At 46.0% G+C, this 18996-nt stretch overlaps 1 protein-coding gene across 1 annotated transcript in view; it reads right to left on the minus strand.

Moving 5' to 3' along the window:
- The window catches only part of RAB6B (RAB6B, member RAS oncogene family), a 159828-nt gene that overhangs the window by 66996 nt on the left and 73836 nt on the right, over positions 1-18996 (minus strand). The gene's annotated exons all lie outside the window — the stretch shown is intronic.

The raw sequence follows: 18996 nt of genomic DNA on the forward strand, positions 1-18996 counted from the left end.
AATATGAGCTTTCTGAAACCTAGTCCCCTCTTTTGCTTTATTCAAGCAGTCTACCAGCTGAGTATTGCTCAGGTAACATTAATTAGAGTTCAGTTCAACTCCTCTGGGGCCCAACTATAAAGTGGTTTGTTCTAGAGAGGAGGGTCTGATGAAAGTCAGTGAGTCAGTCTATTTACTGAGTGCTTTCTGTGGGCAGAGCACTGTATTAAGCGCTTGGGAACATACAATGCAACAATTAGCAGATACATTCCCTGCCCACAACAAGCTTACAATTAGAGGGGGAGACAGACATTAAATAAATTACAGATATGAAAGGTAGGTTTGCAGTAATCAATAACCAATCAGTGGTATTTATTGAGTCCTTACTGGGTGCAGAGAATTTAGTTCTGGGGAGCGTATCAATCAATTAATGCCATTTATTGAGAGCTTACTGTGTGCACCACACTGTATTTAGCGCTTAGACCCTTAGTTTAAAGCAATCTCTATGCTCTTTCTCCACTGGGCATCTTCTCTTAGAATCAAGCCCATTCCGGCATGCTCAATTAAACAAATGCCTTATTTATTTATACAATTCCTAACTACAACCCAGCCCTCACATTGCACTCCTCTAACACCAACATGCTCACTGTACCTCAGTCTCATCTATCTCACTGTCGACCCTTCGCCCAAGTTCATTCAATTGTAGTTATTGAGCGCTTACTGAGTTCAAAGCGCTGTACTAAGTGCTTGGGAGAGTACAATGGAACAAACAGAGACATTCCTGCCCACAATGAGCTCACAGTCTAGAGGGGGAGACGGACATTAATACAGATAAATAGACAAATAAATTACAGATATATATATGATATATACATATGTGGGGACGGGAGAGAGGATGAATGAAGGAGCAAGTATGAGCGGCGCAGAAGGGAGTGGGAGAAGAGGAGAGGAGGGATTAGTCAGGGAAGGCTTCATGGAGGAGATGGGCCATCGATAAGGTTTTGAAGTGGGGGAGAGCAATTATCTGTGTGATATCAGGAGGGAGGGAGCTCCAGGCCAGAAGTAGGATGTGGGTGAGAGGTTGGCGGTGAGATAGACAAGATGGAGGTTTTTCTCCTAGCCTAGAACTTTCTCTTCCCACATGACAGACCACCACTCTCCCCACTTCAGAACCTTATTAAAATTGCATCACTTCCAAGAGGCTTTCCTTGACCAAGCTCTCATTTCCCCTACTCCCTCTCCTTTCAGTGTCACCTATGCACTTGCATCTGGCCCCTTTAAGCACTTGATATTTAGCCCATCTTCAGCCCCCATCAGTTCTGCATATAGTTGTAATCTATTGTAACATCTGTCTCACCCTCTTGACTGTAAGCTCCTTGTGGGCAGGGGATATGTCTACCAACTCTATTGTATTCCACTCTCCAAATGCTTAGTACGGTGCTCTGCACACAGTAAGCGCTCAATAAACACAGCTGATAATATGGTTTAGCTAGATATAGGCGACCTTCTACACTCAGTTCCTCTGCTGCCTCCGGCTAGTTCTGCCAGCATTTTTCGCCACCCTCTTGATCCTCATCAATGGTATTTATTGAGTGCTTACTGTGTGCAGAGCACTGTACTAAGCGCTTGAGAGAGGACAATACAACAGATTTGGTAGACACATTCCCTGCTTACCTCCCTGTTAAAGATCTAGTGTCCCAATATCTATCCTTTAAGGAAAAAATGGATCGATCAATCAATCAGTCACATTACTGAGCACTTGCTGTGTGCAGAGCACTGTACTAAGTGTTTGGAAGAGTACACTTTAACGATGTAACAGAGTTGGTATGAGGAGCTTATAGTCTAGAGGGGAAGACAGACATTAATATAAATATATTACAGATAATAATAATAATGATGATGATGGTATTTAAGTACTATGTGCCAGGCACTCTACTAAGCACTCGAGTGGACACAAGCAAATCAGACTGGACACAGTCCCCATTCCAACTGGGGCCCACAGTCTCGATCCTCATTTAACAGATGAGGTATCAGGCCCAGAGAAGTGAAATGACTTGTCCAAGGTCACACAGCAGACAAGCGGCAGAGCCAAGACTAGAACCCATGACCTTCTGACTCCCAGGCCCATGCTCTATCCATTACGTTATGCTGCTTCAGATGCAGGCATAAGCACTAAGGGGGCTGAGTGTGGGGCGAGGGTGAATAAAGGGAGCAAATCGGAGTGACCCAAAGGGAGCGGGAGATGGGATCAGGGAAGACTTCTAGGAGGAGACAGATTGTGGTGTCTGTCCCTCTCTGCTTCCTGACTTTTTGAGGGGTGGAGCAAAGCTCTGGATGGAAATGACAGACTAACAGTAGATGAGAGGTACAATCTTCATTCCTCCGGTGCCTGGGGGTTTTCTGGGGGCACGGTGTGGGGTGAGATGGGACTGGATGACCATGATGTCATGTTCTCAGCAACAATGCATTTTTTATTCATTCATTCAGTAGTATTTATTGAGAGCTTACTATTTGCAGAGCACTGTACTACACCTGGAATGTACAATTCGGCAACAGATAGAGACAATCCCTGCCCAATGATGGGTTCACAGTTTTTATGATATTTGTTAAGTGCCTACACTGTGTCAAACACTGTTTTCTAAGCACTGGTGTAGGTACAAGTCAATCAGGCCGGATACATTCCCTTTCCCACATTGGGCTCACAGTCTAAGAAGAAGATCAGGTATCTAATCCACATTTTTACAGTTGAGAAAACTGAGGCACAGAGAAGTTAAGTGATTTGCCCAAGGTCACACAGCACTCCACAGAGCCAGGTTCAGATCTCAGGACCTCTGACTTCCAGGCCTGCTCTCTTTCCACTAGGCCCTGCTGCTTCTCAATACTTGCGGCTGATGTATTTGGACCTTATATCTTACTTTAGAGCAGGGCCCCACAAGCCGGATGAGCTCTCAAGAAATATTAATTATGATCTTTAGACAAAGAAAAATGTCCTGCATGGAGGACTATTAAACCCTGGAGGCTGTAGAATCTTCTTTCCTGAGTGCTTTAAAAATAAAAGCTCTTCATCTATCTGTCTCAAAGGCTCCTCATCACCTCACATTCTACCTTCCCCTTCCTCATTTTTCTCTGCTTTCCTGCGGTTTCCGAAGAGGAGATCTCTCTCCCCCTCATCTCCCCCACCCCCAAATCCATCCCTCTCCCTGCATCTCTGGTCCCGAAGCTCCCCATTTCCCCTCTCCTCCCCTCCGTAACTGCCGTCTTCAATCTTTTAGTCTCTGATGGATTCTTCCCTGCGGCCTTAAAACATGGTCCAGATTTCCCTGTGCTAAAGAAATCCCCTTTCAATTTCCTCAGTCTCCCTCTCCCCCATCATCTATCACCCCATTTCCCTGCTCTCCTTCCTAACTAAACTCCTGCAGTGGGTCCGACAGACCCCTGCCTTCATCGTCTCACCACCGACTCTCTTCACCAGACCTTCATGCCCTCTGGTCCATGGCGAAGCACCATGCCATAATGGATACAGCATGGGCCTGGGAGTTAGAAGGTCATACGTTCTAATTCTGGCTCTGCTACTTGACTGCTGTGTGGCCTTAGGCAAGTCACTTCACTTCTCTGTGCCTCAGTTCCCTCATCTGTAAAACGGGGATTGAGACTGTGAGCTCCACCTGGGACAGGGACTGTGGCCAACCAAATTCGCGTGTACCCACCCCAGCGCTTGGCACAGTGCTTAACAAATACCACAATTATTATTATCATTGCTGAGACTGCACTCTCCAAGGTCATCAATGACATCCTTAGAGCCGAATCCAACGTTCTCCATTTTGTTCATTCATTCATTCATTCATTCATTCAGGGGTATTTATTGAGCGCACTGCTGCCTTTGACACTGTGGACTGCTCCCTCCTCCTTGATCCAGGTGCCTCGGTTGTGTACTGACATGTGGTATTGACAGCTTCTTGCCAATTTCCAATTTTGTGTACTAGTTCCTCTCCAGCCTCTCATCCCTTAACTTTGTGTATCTCACAAGGCTCTGGTATCTCAACTTCTCTGTGTTTGCCTCCCAAATCTACCTCTCTAGTTGGAGAAATAGTGGTAGTAATAGTAATATATCTATAATTTATCTTATCTTTATGTACGTCTCCCCCTCTAGACTGTATGCTCGATATGAGGGAATACGTCTGCTTATTGTTATGCTGTACTCTCCCAAGTGCTTAATACAGTGCTCTGTACACAGCAAGTGCTCAATAAATACAGTTGAATGAGTGAATAAATAATAATACTTATTATTATTTACTATTGCTTACTGTGTGCAGAGCAGTGTACTAAGCAATGGGAGAGAATACACAAGTGGGAATTAGACATGGTCCCTGGTGCTCATGGGGCTCACAATCTAAAGGTTTAGTTCTGATCTCTCTACTCATTTGAAATCTTGCCTGCTGACCATCTCATGGGCACCTAATAATATTAATAATTGTGGTATTTGTTAATAATAATAACAATAATAATTATTATGGAATTTAAGCTCTTACTATGTGCCAGGCACTGCTCCGAGTGCTGTGATAGATACAAGCTAATCGGGTTGGACACATTCCCTGACCCACATACTCATCCCCATTTTACAGAGGAGGTAACTGAGGCCCAGAGAAGTGAAGTGAGTTGCCCAAGGTCACACAGCAGACAAGTCACGGATCTGGGATTAGAACCCAGGTCCATGCTCTATCCACTACACCAAGCTGCTAATCTTGAACTACTCAGATGATTACATCTCACGTCTTACATCTCAATCAAACAATCAATCGGATTTATTGAGCATGAAGTGTGTGCACAGCACTGTACTAAGCACTTGGGAGAGTACAAGTATAACAATATAACAGACTCATTCCCTGCCCACAACGAAATCTCCTCTGCTGCCTAACTTTCTTATCTCAGTCTACAACACCACCACCTTCTCTTTCCTCAATTCCCTCAACAATGCTGTAGACCAAAGCCACGATGGGCTAATACCGCTCAGTCCACATCTCTCTGCTCCTCCTAACCATTCCTTGGCTTCCTGTGCCCTTCCACTTTAATGAGTAGCTCATCATACTTAATTTCAAAGCTCTTCATCAACTCTCCCCGGCTAGTCAATCGGTCAGTGATAATCATTCATTCAGTCATATTTATTGAGCACTGATTGTGTGCAGAGCACTGCATCAAGTGTTTGGGAAAGCACATAGTCATGATCGCTGCCCAGAAGGAGTTTACTTCTAGAGGGGGTCTATAATTATTACAAAATTATAAAATTTTAATATTACAGGCATTAAAATATACACGGGACAATAGCGTATAAGGATATGTATTAATAATAATGATGATAATGATATTGTTAGGTGCTTACTATCTGTCAAGCACCATTCTAAGCCCTGGGTAGTGGGTGGAGCATGGACCTGGGAGTCAGAAAGACATGGGTTTTAATCCTGTCTCCGCCACTTGTCTGCTGTGTGACCTTGGACAAGTCACTTCTCTTCTACATGTCTCATTTACCTCATCTGTAAAATGGGGATTGAGACTGTGAGCCCCACTTGGGTCAGCTCAATTGGCTTATACCCTCCCCAGCACTTAGTATGGGGCCTGGCACATAGTAGGCGCTTAACAAATGCCATTATTATTATTATTACAAACTAATCAGGTCAGATACAGTTCCTGTCCTATATGGAGCTCACGGTCTAAGTAGGAGGGAGAACAGGTATTTCACCCCCATTTTACAGTTAGGGGAACTGAGGCCCAGAAAAGCTGAGTGACTTGGGTCATACGGCAGGCAAGTGGCAGAGAACCCAGGTCCTCTGACTCCCAAGCCCATGTTCTAGGTCATGCTGCTTTAAATGAACACTCCTCAGGCCCCTCTCTATATTCCTCTTACTGTCTCATACTGTATATCCCCCCTCCTCCATTTCATCCTGGGTTTGGAACTTCCCTTTTCCCCCTACCTTAAACCCAGCAGGATGCAGCCTTCCCCCTAATTAACCCCTTTCTGAAATTTCACCTCCTCTAACGAGGGGCACCTTCTCTTTTAATCCCCAGGATCCCAAGTTAGACCCATCCTTCAGCTACTTCTACCATCCCTGTTCTTATTTATAACCCATCTTCAATACTTCGGAGTAAATGTGTTTATTCAATTATTTATTTTGCTTACTCCATCTGTGCATATTCTCATGTCCATCTCGCCTGTTAGAGTAGGGAAGCAGCGTGGCTCAGTGGAAAACGCACGGGCTTGGAAGTCAGAGGTCATGGGTTCGAATCCCGCTCTAGCTACTTGTCAGCTGTGTGACTGTGGACAAGTCACTTAACTTCTCCGGGCCTCAGTTACCTCATCAGTAAAATGGGGATTAAGACTATGAGCCTCATGTGGGACAATCAGATTACCCTGTATCTACCCCAGCGCTTAGAACAGTGCTGTGCACATAGTAAGAGCTTAAATACCAACATTATTATTATCATAGGCTCCTTGTGGGCAGGGAATGTGTCATTTCTCTGTTCTGCCCTCCTCGGATGCTTCGTACAGCGTCCGGAGGCAGCGGTAAATATTACAAGCACTGCCATTGCTTTTGTCCCTTAGTGGAGGCAGGGGACTAGATTAGTTGACCTCCAGAGGTCTCCAGCAACCTTAGGAGTTAATGATAAAGCAGGGAGAGGGGAGCAGAGCGTCTAGAAGGAAAGAAATTTAAGCCGGCAGATGTATCTTCGACCCCGATCCATCTTAGCACACGAAGCCACAGTTTTCTCATAAATATTCTTGCTTTTCCCTCCCTGGGCTTTCTCTCTCTCGTCCCTTTGTGCCTTCTCAACAAGAAGTGAAATCTCTGCAGGTCAGCAACCCAGCCCCCTCGCCAGAGCGGAAATAGCACAGAGGGAGAGGGAGGGCAGCTTTTCCCGTACCGTTCAGGCACCGGCTTTCATCTTGAAAGCCCAGCGCTTCGGGGAGCAGTCGCTGCCGCTCTGAGCAACATGAGAGGCCATTTCAGCGAGGCGATTCAGCCGTTCCGCTCCCTGGGCCCGGTGAGCCTGCGGCAGGCCGGCCCTACTTCCCCACCCCTGGGCCAAAGCCGAACCAAGGGGAAGATGGTTTTGTGGGTTTCCGCAGGGACGCTGACTGCCCCTTGACCCCCACCCTAATTCTCTTCCTTTTTCTTGCAATGACTTTCCTCACCCTGCCTCTCCATCCCTACTAAGGCTCGGGGATTTCACAGAATCAAAATGTCCCCCTGCGAATCCTCTCTGGATGCTGTGGCTTTCTCAGAAACTGTGGGGCTCATGGATTTATGTGAACACACACTGATGCACACATACACATTCATTCATTCATTCACTCATTTGTATTTATTAGCACTTACTGTATGCAAAGCCCTCTATTAAGCTCTTGGGAGAGTTCAATATAATAATAAAAACAATATGACAATAAACAGACACATTTCCTGCCCGTAACGAGCTTATAAACTAATGACATTTAGTACAACTAAACAAACACCAATTCATACACCCCCACTATGTAGACATAGGCATCCCAAGGACACCTCTTTCCTCCCCTCCCTCCCCCCCCAGCACACACACACTCTCTCCCCCGACCAAGCTCCCCCCCCGCCACACACACGCAAAACCAAATGTCCACCAGAAGATAAAGCAGGTCTATTGGTAGCCCAAAGGCAACAACAGTCTTTGACAGGCAAGGAATCCTGAATAATGATTTTGGTTTCCAGTCAGTGAAAGAATAACTGTCGTATTTGTTAAATGTTTACTGTGTGCGAAGCACTGGTGTATATAAAATACAATCAGATCAGACCCAGTCACCAACTCACATTAGGCTCAAAGTCCAAGAGGAAGGAAGAATGGGTATAGTAAAAACGATAATAATTATGGTATTTGTTAAGCATTTACTATATGCCAGGCACTGTAATAATAATAATAATAATGATGGTGGTATTTGTTAAGCGCTTACAATGTGCAAAGCACTATTCTAAGCGCCGGGGGGATGTCCCACGTGGGGCTCACAGTTTTAATCCCCATTTTACAGATGAGGTAAGTGAGACACAGAGAAGTGAAGTGACTTGCCCAAAGTCACACAGCTGGCAAGTGGCGGAGCCGGGACCAGAACCCATGACCTCTGACTCCCAAGCCCGGGCTCTTTCCACTGAGACAAGCTGCTTCTCTACTAAGTGCTGGGGTAAATACAGGCGAATTCGTGGCTCAGCGGAAAGAGCCCGGGCTTGGGAGTCAGAGGTCTTGGGTTCGAATGCAGCCAGGCTCTGCCACTTGTCAGCTGTGTGACTGTGGGCAAGTCACTTTACTTCTCTGTGCCTCAGTTCCCTCATCTGTAAAATGGGGATGAAGTCTCTGAGCCCCACGTGGGACAACCTGATTACCCTGTATCTACCCCAGCGCTTAGAACAGTGCTCTGCACATAGTAAGCACTTAACAAATACCAACATTATTAAATTGGGTTAAGCACAGTTCTTGTCCCATGTGGGGCTCACAGTTTTGATTCCCATTTTGCAGATGAGGTAACTGAGGCATAGAAAAGTGACTTGCTCAAGGTCACCCAGCAGACCAGTGGCACCAGGGATTAGAAGCTAAGTCCTCTGACTCCCAAGCCTGGGCTCTTTCCACTCTTTCCTGCTTCTACCTGTCAGTGAAGAACAGGGGAAGTAGCCGTGGTGAGTGGGGGGAGTCATTAATAATGCTTTCCTTGGGTGGGTGTTGGGGGGGAGATAGTTTTTCTTTATTTCTCCATGAGACTGAGAGCCCAGCAGGTGTAAGTCTGTGCAACACAGGCAGAGCTAGGACCTTTCTTGGGTTCTCTGTGCATCCGGCCCAGGGTCGGGAAATGAAGGCAATAATAATAATAATAATGACTACAATACCTGTTAAATGTTTACTATGACCTAGTGGCTAGAGCACAGACCTGGGAGTCAGAAAGTCATGGGTTCTAATCCTGGCTCTGCCACTTGTCTGCTGTGTGATCTTGGGCAAGTCACTTCACTTCTCTGTGCCTCAGTTACCTCATCTGTAAAATGGGGATTGAGACGGGGAGCCCCACGTGAGATGGGGACTGTGTCCAACTCGATTTGCTTGTATCCACCCCCATGCTCAGTACAGTGCCTGGTACATAGTAAGTGTTTAACAAATACTATGGTTATTATTATTATTTTCTGTGCTTAAATGATCTAATCCGTCAAATAGGGATTAAGACTGTGAGCCCCATGGGGCACAGGGATTGTATCCAACCTGATTTGCTTGTATTCTCTCCCTGCACTTAGTACAGTGCCTGGCACTTAGTAAGCACTTAACAAATACCTTTGTTATTATTAATATTACTGTTCTAAGCCCTAGGGTAGATACATATTAATCAGGTTGGACTCAGTCCCTGTCCCACATGGGGCTCACAGTCTTAATCCCCATTTTACAATATTCATTCATTCCAACGTATTTATTGAGCACTGACTGGGTACTGTGTACAGCGAAGCAGCGTGGCTTGAGCCCAGGCTTGGGAGTCAGAGGTTGAAGGTTCTAATCCCAGCTCTGTCATTTATTGGCTGTGTGACCTTGGGCAAGTCACTTTACTTCTCTGGTCCTCACTTAACTCATCTGTAAAATGGGGATTAAAACTGTGAGCCCCACGTGGGACAACCTGATTACCTTGTATCTACCCTGTATCTTCTCTGTATCTATCAGAGAAGCAGCGTGGCTCAGTGGAAAGAGCACGGGCTTTGGGGTCAGAGGTCATGGGTTCGAATCCCAGCTTGGCCACTTGTCAGCTGTGTGACTTTGGGCAAGTCACTTAATTTCTCAGTGCCTCAGTTATCTCATCTGTAAAATGGGGATTAAGACTGTGAGCCCCACGTGGGACAATCTGATTCCCCTGTGTCCACCCCAGCGCTTAGAACAGTGATTGGCACATAGTAAGCGCTTAACAAATACCAACATTATTATTACCCCAGCGTTTAGAAGAGTGCTTGGCACATAGTAAGCACTTAACAAAAACCATTATTATTATTACAAAGGAGCACATTCAACTCTTGGGAGAGTACAGTACAACAACAGACACAGTTCTTGCCCATAATGACCTCACAATGTAGAGTTTATTGCTGTTGTTCTTGTCTATCCGTCTCCCCCATTAGACTGTAAGCCCGTCAAAGGGCAGGGACTGTCTCTATCTGTTACCGATTTGTACATTCCAAGCGCTTAGTACAGTGCTCTGCACATAGTAAGCGCTCAATAAATACTATTGAATGAATGAATGAAAGGTGTGAAACCACTGATGAGGTCACTGAGGAACAGAGAAGTGAGGTGGCTTGCCCAAAGTTACACAGCAGACAAGTGTCAGAGTGGGATTCGAACCCAGATCCTTCTGACTCTCAGGCCAGTGCTCAATCCACTAAGCCATGCCAACTGAGAAGCAGGGCAGGTGGTTATTGGGAGGCCAGTCCTCCCATGTCCAGCAGTCCTGCTGGATACCCCCTTGACTCAGGTCCCCTCTCCTGAAGTGGGCATCCCAGCCCACATCCAGCCCGGGCCTGGGAATCAGGAGGTCATGGGTTCTAATCCCGGATCCACCCCTTGTCTGCTGTGTAACCTTGGGCAAGTCACTTAATTTCTCTGTGCCTCAGTTCCCTCATCTGTAAAATGGGGATGAAGACTGTGAGCCTCATGTGGGACAACCTGATGACCCTGTATCTACCCCAGCGCTTAGAACAGTGCTCTGCACATAGTAAGTGCTTAACGAATACCAACATTCTTAACACTATTATACTGCATTCTCCTAAGTGCTAAGTATTGAGCACACGTTAAGTGCTTAATAAATATGATTGATTAACCCAAATAGAGTCAGTTAATCATATTTATTTAGTTCTTGCTGTTTGCAGAACACTGTACTGTGGGAAGCAGCGTGGCTTAGTGGAAAGAGCAAGGACTTAGGAGTCAGAGGACACGGGTTCTAATCCCAGCTCTGCCAATTGTCTGCTGTGTGACCTTGGGCAAGTCGCTTAACTTTTCCATGCTTCAGTTCCCTCATCTGTAAAATGGGGATTAAAACTGTGAGCCCCAAGTGGGACAACCTGATGACCTTGTATCCACCCCAGAGCTTAGAACAGTGCTCGGCACATAGTAAGTACTTAATAAATACCATAATCATTAATTATTATTATTAATTTATTAGTCCCCTTCACTCCACAGAAACTGCCCTCTCAAAGGTCTCCTATGATTTCCTTCTTGCCAAATCCAATGGCTTTTACTTCATCCTAACCCTCCTCAATTTCTTAGCTGCCTTCCATACTGCAGACCACCCCCTTCTCTTGCAAATGTTCTCCTACCTGGGCTTCACTGACTTTTTCCTCTCCTGGTTCTCCTCTTATCTCTCTGATCATTCATTCTCAGTCTCCTTCGCGGGCTCCTCCTCTGCCTAATATCCCCTAACTGTGGGGGTCCCTCAAGGTTCAGTTCTTGAACCCCTTCAATTCTCCATCTACGCTCATTCCCTTGGAGAATGAATTTGCTCCCATAGCTTCATGCCATCTCTATGCAGATGACACCCAAATCTGTATCTCCTCCTCTGATCTCTCTCCCTCTCTCCAGGCTCGCCTCTCTCCTGCCTTCAAAACATCTCTCTACTTGGAAGTTCTCCTGTCATCTCAAACTTAACATGTCCAAAAGAGGGCTCCTTGTCTTCCTACCCAAACCTTGTCCTCTCCCTGACTTTTCCATCACTGTAGATGGCACCACCATCCTTTCCATCCCACAAAACCTTAACCTTGGTGTTATCCTTGACTCCTCTCTCTCATTCAACCCACATATTCAATCCATCACTAAATCCTGTGAGTCCCCCCTTCACAGCATCAATAAAATCCACCCTTTCATCTCCATCCAAACTGCTACCATGTTAACACAATCACTCATCCTATCCTGCCCAGATTACTGCACCAGCCTCCTTGCTGACTTCCCAACCTCCTGCCTCTCCCTTTTCCAGTCCATACTTTACTCTGCTGCCTGGATCATTCTTCTACAGAAACAATCGGGACATGTCACCTGCCTCCTCAAAAATCTCCAATGGTTGCCTATCCACCTCCGTATCAAACAAAAACTCCTCACCATTGGTTTTAAAGCACTCCAACACCTTGCTCCCTCCTACCTCACCTTGCTTCTCTCCTTCTACAACCCAGCCTGCATACTTTACACCCGTACTGATAAACTTCTCACTGTGCCTTGATCTTGCCTGCCTCATTACCGAACCCTGACCCACTTCCTGCCTCTGGCCTAGAATGCCCTACCTCCTCAAATCCACCAGACAATTATTCTCCCCCCATTTCAAAGCCTTTATTGAAGGCACATCTCCTCCAAGAGGTCTTCCCAGATTAAGCCTGACTTCTCCTCATCTCCCACTCCCTTCTGCATTGCCCTGACTTGCTCTCTTTGCTCTTCCCCCCTCCCAGCCCCACAGCACTTATATATATATACATACATATATATACGTATATATAATCTATAATTTTGTTTATTTGTATCAATATCTGTTTCTTTGTATCAGTGTCTCCCTCCCTCAAGACTACGAGTTCGTTGTAGGCAGGGATTGTCACTGTTTATTGTTGTATTGTTGTATTGTACTTTCCCAAGCACTTATTACAGTGCTCTATACACAGTATGCACTTAATAAATACGATTGAATGAATGAATGAATGAATTTAGTACAGTGCTTTATTCATAGTCCACACTCAATAAATACCATTGATTGATCGATTGATTATTGAGCACTTACCATGTGCCAATCTCTGGGATACATTACAAGACAATCAGATCAGGCAGTCTGTCCCACAAAGGGCTCACAGTCTAAATAGATATTAAACGCCCATTTTACAGATAAGGGAACTGAGGTCCAGAGAAGTGAGGTGACTTGCCCAAGATCACAAAGCAGAAAAGTGGAGTCAGGATTATAACCTAGGACCTCTGACTCTCACAACTTCCTGCACAACTCATCCTTGCCAATGACTGCCTTGCCAACCCCTGCTATGGTCTATCTACAGATGGCCAGGAAGGATGGCTGTTTGACTTTATGGCCCATGGCCTTGGGCCACCTCACCTCCCCACCCCGATAACCAGCTGGAACGGTTGGCTTCTCACCCAATTTCACTCCACAAGGAAACATCAAATCAAAATACCTCTGAAGCTGACCTGCTTCTAGGAAGTAATAGTAGTAGTATAATTATGGTATTTGTTAAGTGCTTACTAGTTGCCAAGCACTGGGGTACATACGAGGTAATCAGGTTGTCCCACATGGTGCTCACAGTCTTAATCCCCATTTTACAGACGAGGTAACTGAGGCACAGAGAAGTGAAGTGGCTTGCCCAAATTCACACAGCAGACAAATGGCTGAGCTGGAATTAAAACCCACATCCTCTGACTTCCAAGCCCGTGCTCTTTCCATTAAGCCATGCTGCTTCTCTAGTATATGGTATTTAAGTGCTTTCTGTATGCCAGACATTGGCCTAAGCACTGAGGTAGATAAAAGCTATCAGGTCGGACATAGTTAACGTCCCACATGGGGGTCACAATCTTAATCCCCATTTTATAGATGAGGCAACTGAGGGCCAGAGAGACCTCGAGGACTCCAGCTCCCTGACCAGCCTTAAAGAGAAGCTTCTGTGTCTGCCTTCCTTGACTTTCCCTTCCCCTTGATTTAGTGAAGTCTGAGATTGCGAGGGGCGGGGATGGTGTCAGAATCTCCCCAGCCCATAAACCTGGGCTTCGCACTGAGTTTGCATTTGACCAATCCACTGATTGAAATATAGATGTGCATCTCTCCAGTTTCTTAGCAGTGCCCCTTTCCCTGCTTGACTCTTCAGGAACGGTGTGTCTTACTCTAAAAGGGAAGGGTTAAACATCTCATCCACCCCTGTAGACAGAGATGGTAATTAAGAAAAGATGTCAAGCTATTCAGCGGGTCCTTTAATTAAATATGTTAATTCCCTCTGTGGCGCTGTGCTCCGCCACTGCTGGTGGAGAAAAGTAGACTGGACCAAACGGTTTCTGGTGAGGAATGATGGAGTGTTGGAGAGGCCTGCTGGTGAAGGGGAAAGTGAGGCTGAGGAGGGTGGGCCCGTTGGAGAACTGTAGCCTCACCCCTCTCTGACCCGGAACCAGACTTCTTTACTGAGTTCGGGAACAAGGAATGGCCTGCCTCCCACTCCTCCTACTTTGTTCTTTACTTTCTGACTACCCTACTACTCTATATCTTACTACTCTTCTGGCAAGTCTGCCGTGGACTCAGAAAGTTCTTATCCCGGTTCTGCCACTGGTCTGCTGTGTGACCTTAGGCAAGTCACTTCACTTTGCTTAGAACAGTACTTGGCACATAGTAACTGCTTAACAAATACCATCATTATTATTATTCATTTTGGTCCCTCAGTGACCTCATCTGTAAAATGGGGATTGAGACTGTGAGTTCCATATGGGACAGGGATATTTTGATTTACTTGTATCCACCCCAATGCCTAGTACAGTGTGTGGCACACAGTAAGCACTGAACAAAGACCATAATTATTATTGTCTCCCAGGTTTCACCCCTCTTTTAAAAGCCCATCTCTCCCAGGAAGCCTTCCCTATGTAATAATCCACTCTTTAAGCACTTGCTTTTCCATTGGTAAATTATAATGCTCCTGCCTTTTCATTAGGTTTTAAGCATTTTGTGGGCAGGGATCCTGTCTCCTATTTCTGTTGTATTTTCTCAAATGCTTGGTATGATGCTTTCTACACAGTAAACTTTCAATGGATGCTACTGATAATAATACTGATGGCATTTGTTAAGCGCTTACTATGTGCAAAGCACTGTTTTAATCCGGGCTCTGCCCCTTGCCTGCTGTGCGACCTTGGGCAAGTCACTTAATGTCTCTAGGCCTCATCTTTTTCATCTGTGAAATGGGGATGAAATGCCTGTTCACTTTAGACTTACCATACTTACTTAACTTACCTTACTTACCCTTAGACTGTGAGCCCGGGTGGGACAGAAGCTATGTCTGATTTGATTATTCTGAACATAGCCTAGTGCTACCAGTGCTTGGTACATGGAGAGCACTTAACAAAATACTATATTTGTTATTGTTACCAACTGACTGATTTCAAGGGGAGAAAGAGTTTCGCCTGTTTTCTTGTAAGGAAGTATCTCCTGATGCCTTAATTGCATTCTCTCCTGTAGCCAATTTAGTCCATTTCTTCTCATCCTGTTCTCAGGGAAGAGAGTCGAACTGATCCCCACCCTTTGAATAATAGCTCTTCCAATCAATCCATCAAACAATACAAGGAGGCAGAGAAGTGAAGTGATTTCCCCAAGGTCACACAGTAGACATGAGGCAGAGTTGGCATTAGAACCCAGGTCCTTCTGACTCCCAGATCCAGGATCTACCCACTAGGCCATGCTGCTTCTCTAACATAACTTCTCTCTGCCTCAGTGATGGCATCTGTTAAATGGGGATCAAGACTGTGAAGCCCTCTGTACCACAGGGACTGTGTCCAACCTGATTATCTTTAATCTACCCCAGTGCTTAGAATAGTGACTGGCAAATAGTAAGTGCTTAACAAATACCACAAAAAAGAAGAAGGGAAGGGTAGGTTTGTGGAAGAGGGCAGTTCTGGGCCTTCCAATCCCTTTGGGTGGGTGCCTCCCTCCTCTGCCAAGGAAGTCCCTCCTTGCCCACCTCTGCTTTTACCAAGCGTCCTCCCGAAGTGTCCTCGCCGGCATGAGAAAGTAGGTTGGCTTCAAACAGAAAGGGAGAGAGAGCTGTCGCTCTCCCTCATTATAGCGCCACAGCAGCGACCGACAAGCCCCATCAGGATCAAGAAAAAATTTCGCTTGTGACTGGTTCCCGCATAGACGGGGGTCTCTGAGGAGCCCATATCCGCCGGTGCCCTGGGGTTCTCAGCAGCCAATTGAAATTCACCTCTGCCCTCTAACTGCCTCATGCTGCTCTCCCTTGTTCTCTCTCTCTCTCTTCCCCCTCCTCTCCTCTCTCCTCCCCTTTTTTTCTTCCCCCTCCCCCTCTTCCTCTCTCACCATCTCTCTCTCCCACTGGAGCCCCCTCCTCGCCCTTCCTTCTCCTCCCCCCTCTTTCTCTCCCTCTCCTTCCCCCTTCTATCTCTCCCTCTCCATGTATATATATAGCTTCCCCACTCCACCATCCAACCCCTCCCCTGCCTGCACTCCTGCCTCGGCTTCTTTTTCTTCCTCTTCAGCTTTCATCTTCCTCCTCCGGGCCTCAACCTTTTCCTCTGCCGTCTCTCTGCAGAGTTCCGGGCAGGATGCCGGACACCACCCAGGAGCAAAAATGAACACGCTTTCTCAGGACGAACGGAGGGGCCGCCACAGGGAGGCAGATGAACAGCAAGACTTTAATGTAGGTTAAAAAGCCCTTTAGAAATTCTCTGCCTTTCAGAAGGCAGGCAAAAATTCCGTGCACCTATTATGTCTAGCCACCCCAGTCTGCACTAGCCCGCCAACCCTGCCTAGGATTTCATCTTTCCCTGGCTCTAGTGTCCGGTATGTTACACCATTTTTTATGGTATTTGTTAAGCACATCCTAGGTGCCCGGCAGCGTACTAAGTACTGGAGTAGTCACACGGTAATCAGGTTGGACATAGTCCCTGTCCAACATGGGACTCACAGTCTTAATTTTGCCGATAACTGCATCATAGGCAAGTGAAGTGATTAGCTCAAGGTCTCACAGCAGACAAGTGGTGGAGTCAGGATTAGAATCTAGGTTTTTTGACTCCCAGGCCTCTGCTTTTTTCCTCTAGGCCAGGCCACTCTCCGGCATTTTGCTGTGCTCTTTGCTTGGACCTCATTTCCAACCATGTGTCCAGCAGCTCTTCTTTGAGGCAGGGGATTAGACAAGATGACCTCTACTAGCTGAGGTTCTAGAATCAGGTTAAATTGTGGAATGTTGAGCAGTAAAGCAGCAGGCATTCACAGAGGAAGCTGTTCCTCTCAGTCATTGAAACATACTTATTGAACAGCTTTGGTGTGCAGAGCACTGTTCTAAGCACTTGAGAAACTTTTCCTTCTTTTCACATCAGAATGGGGATTCTGGGAGGAGGGAGCGTTTCTACCAATGATACTGCATTGTACTTAGGCAAATCACTTCACTTCTCTGTGCCTCAGTTACCTCATGTGTAAAATGGGGAATAAGACTGTGAGCCCTATGCAGGACAGGGACTGTTTCCAACCCAATTATCTTATATCCACTCCTGGCACATAGTAAGTGCTTAACAAATACCATATATATTAAATATTTCACCTACCTTTGCTCACTATGCGTCTACTGCAACTTCATCTTCCTCTCCTTGCTCTCCCACAGTGCGTGGATCTCATTCGAATGGTTTGCCTGACTGTTTTTGAAGGACAGCACTTTTAAGCCACAAAGCCTGTCTTGCCCCACAGTTCTACACAAATAATCATTCTTTTGCATGTCTTAGAAATGAGTGCTAACAGTAGGTAACTATGTAGACTTCTGAAAAGCTTGAAGACCTAGTCTATCTAGTTGGACTGTTTCCAACCCGATTCGCTTGTATCAACCCCAGAGCTTAGTACAGTGTCTAGCACATAGTAAGCATTTAACAAATACCACAATTATTATTATTATTTTCCCAAGCACTTATTACAATACTCTGTACACAGTGAGTATTCAATAAATACCACTGGTTTTAATGGAATGGTAAGCTCTTATGATGTGACAGACACTGTACTATATACAAAATAATTAGGTTAGACACAACCCATGTCCCCCATGGGGCTCACAGCTTTAATCCTCAGTTTGCAGCTGAGGTAACTGAGGTCCAGAGAAGTGAAATGACTTGCCCGAGATCACATGGCAGATAAGAAGCGGAGTCAGAATTAGAACCCAAGTACTCTGACTCCCAGGTCCTTGCTCCTTCCACGAGGCCACAACGCTGTTCCTACCCTCTGCTTTCAAAATGGAGGCAGGGAGATGGATCAGAAAAGACTGGCTACTATCTGCATCTTTCAGGAGGAGATGCAGCATTGATTTTTCTCCCTGGAGTTTCCATGGTTCCCTTTGAAGATCCTGTCTGACACTCGCCGTGTGAGAGCCCAACGCTGATTTACGACTATATCTTCCATTCTGCTCTCTGGTGTAGCGGTAGGAACCTCCGGTGGGTAACTGTGTTTCTGGATTCTCTCTTGACAGAGTTTCTCTGCTTATAGTACTGAAACCCCAAACTCTAGCAATTGATCACCCAGTCTCTGGACAGTCATTTTTATACATATCAATCTGCCCAGATGAGAAAGACAGGCAGCTCCTTGAGAAACTTCTACATCATTCCCTCTTTTCTTCAGGAAGCAGCAGAAAGCAATGGAGCCCATTAATTCTGACCTGCAGACCTAGACATCTTAGGAGCTAGGGGAGCAGGCTTTACTTAAACTGGTTTGCAGTCTTCTTTGATATTTTGGGGAAATTAATTGGATTCCTTATCATTCTTTGCATATTTCCTCCGCAGCTGACAAACATTAGAGGCGTCATGCTTCTGCAAGTCGATCTTGGTGGAGAGAGATGAACGAGTAGTCGGATAGGGGAGGGGAACAACGTGGGAATTTTCCCCTTCTTGCTAATAAAGTCTGCAAGCTGCACCCGTCCCAAATAGTGGCTTGAGCGTAAGGATTCAGGTAAACATTTCTGCCTCGCCGATGAAACCCCAAAATGGTTCTCCCCAAGGGGTATCAAGGTCAGGAAATAATTAAGTTAGTGCTCTGTCCAATTTGGGGGGAGTAAGGCAAGAGGGTGGGAGGCCATGGGAAAGGAGGAGAAGTGGAGAAGCAGCGTGGCTTAGTGGATAGACCACAGGCCGGGCGTCAGAAGGACCCGAGTTCTATTCGTGGCTCTGACACATGTCTGCTCTGTGACCTTGGGCAAGTCACATCATTTCTCTATGCCTCAGTTACCTCATCTGTAACAAATGAGGATTAAGAGTTGGAGTGCTCACTGGGAC

This window comes from Ornithorhynchus anatinus, chromosome 1, assembly GCF_004115215.2.
Source record: "Ornithorhynchus anatinus isolate Pmale09 chromosome 1, mOrnAna1.pri.v4, whole genome shotgun sequence".
In the NCBI taxonomy this organism is placed as follows: Eukaryota; Metazoa; Chordata; class Mammalia; order Monotremata; family Ornithorhynchidae; genus Ornithorhynchus; species Ornithorhynchus anatinus.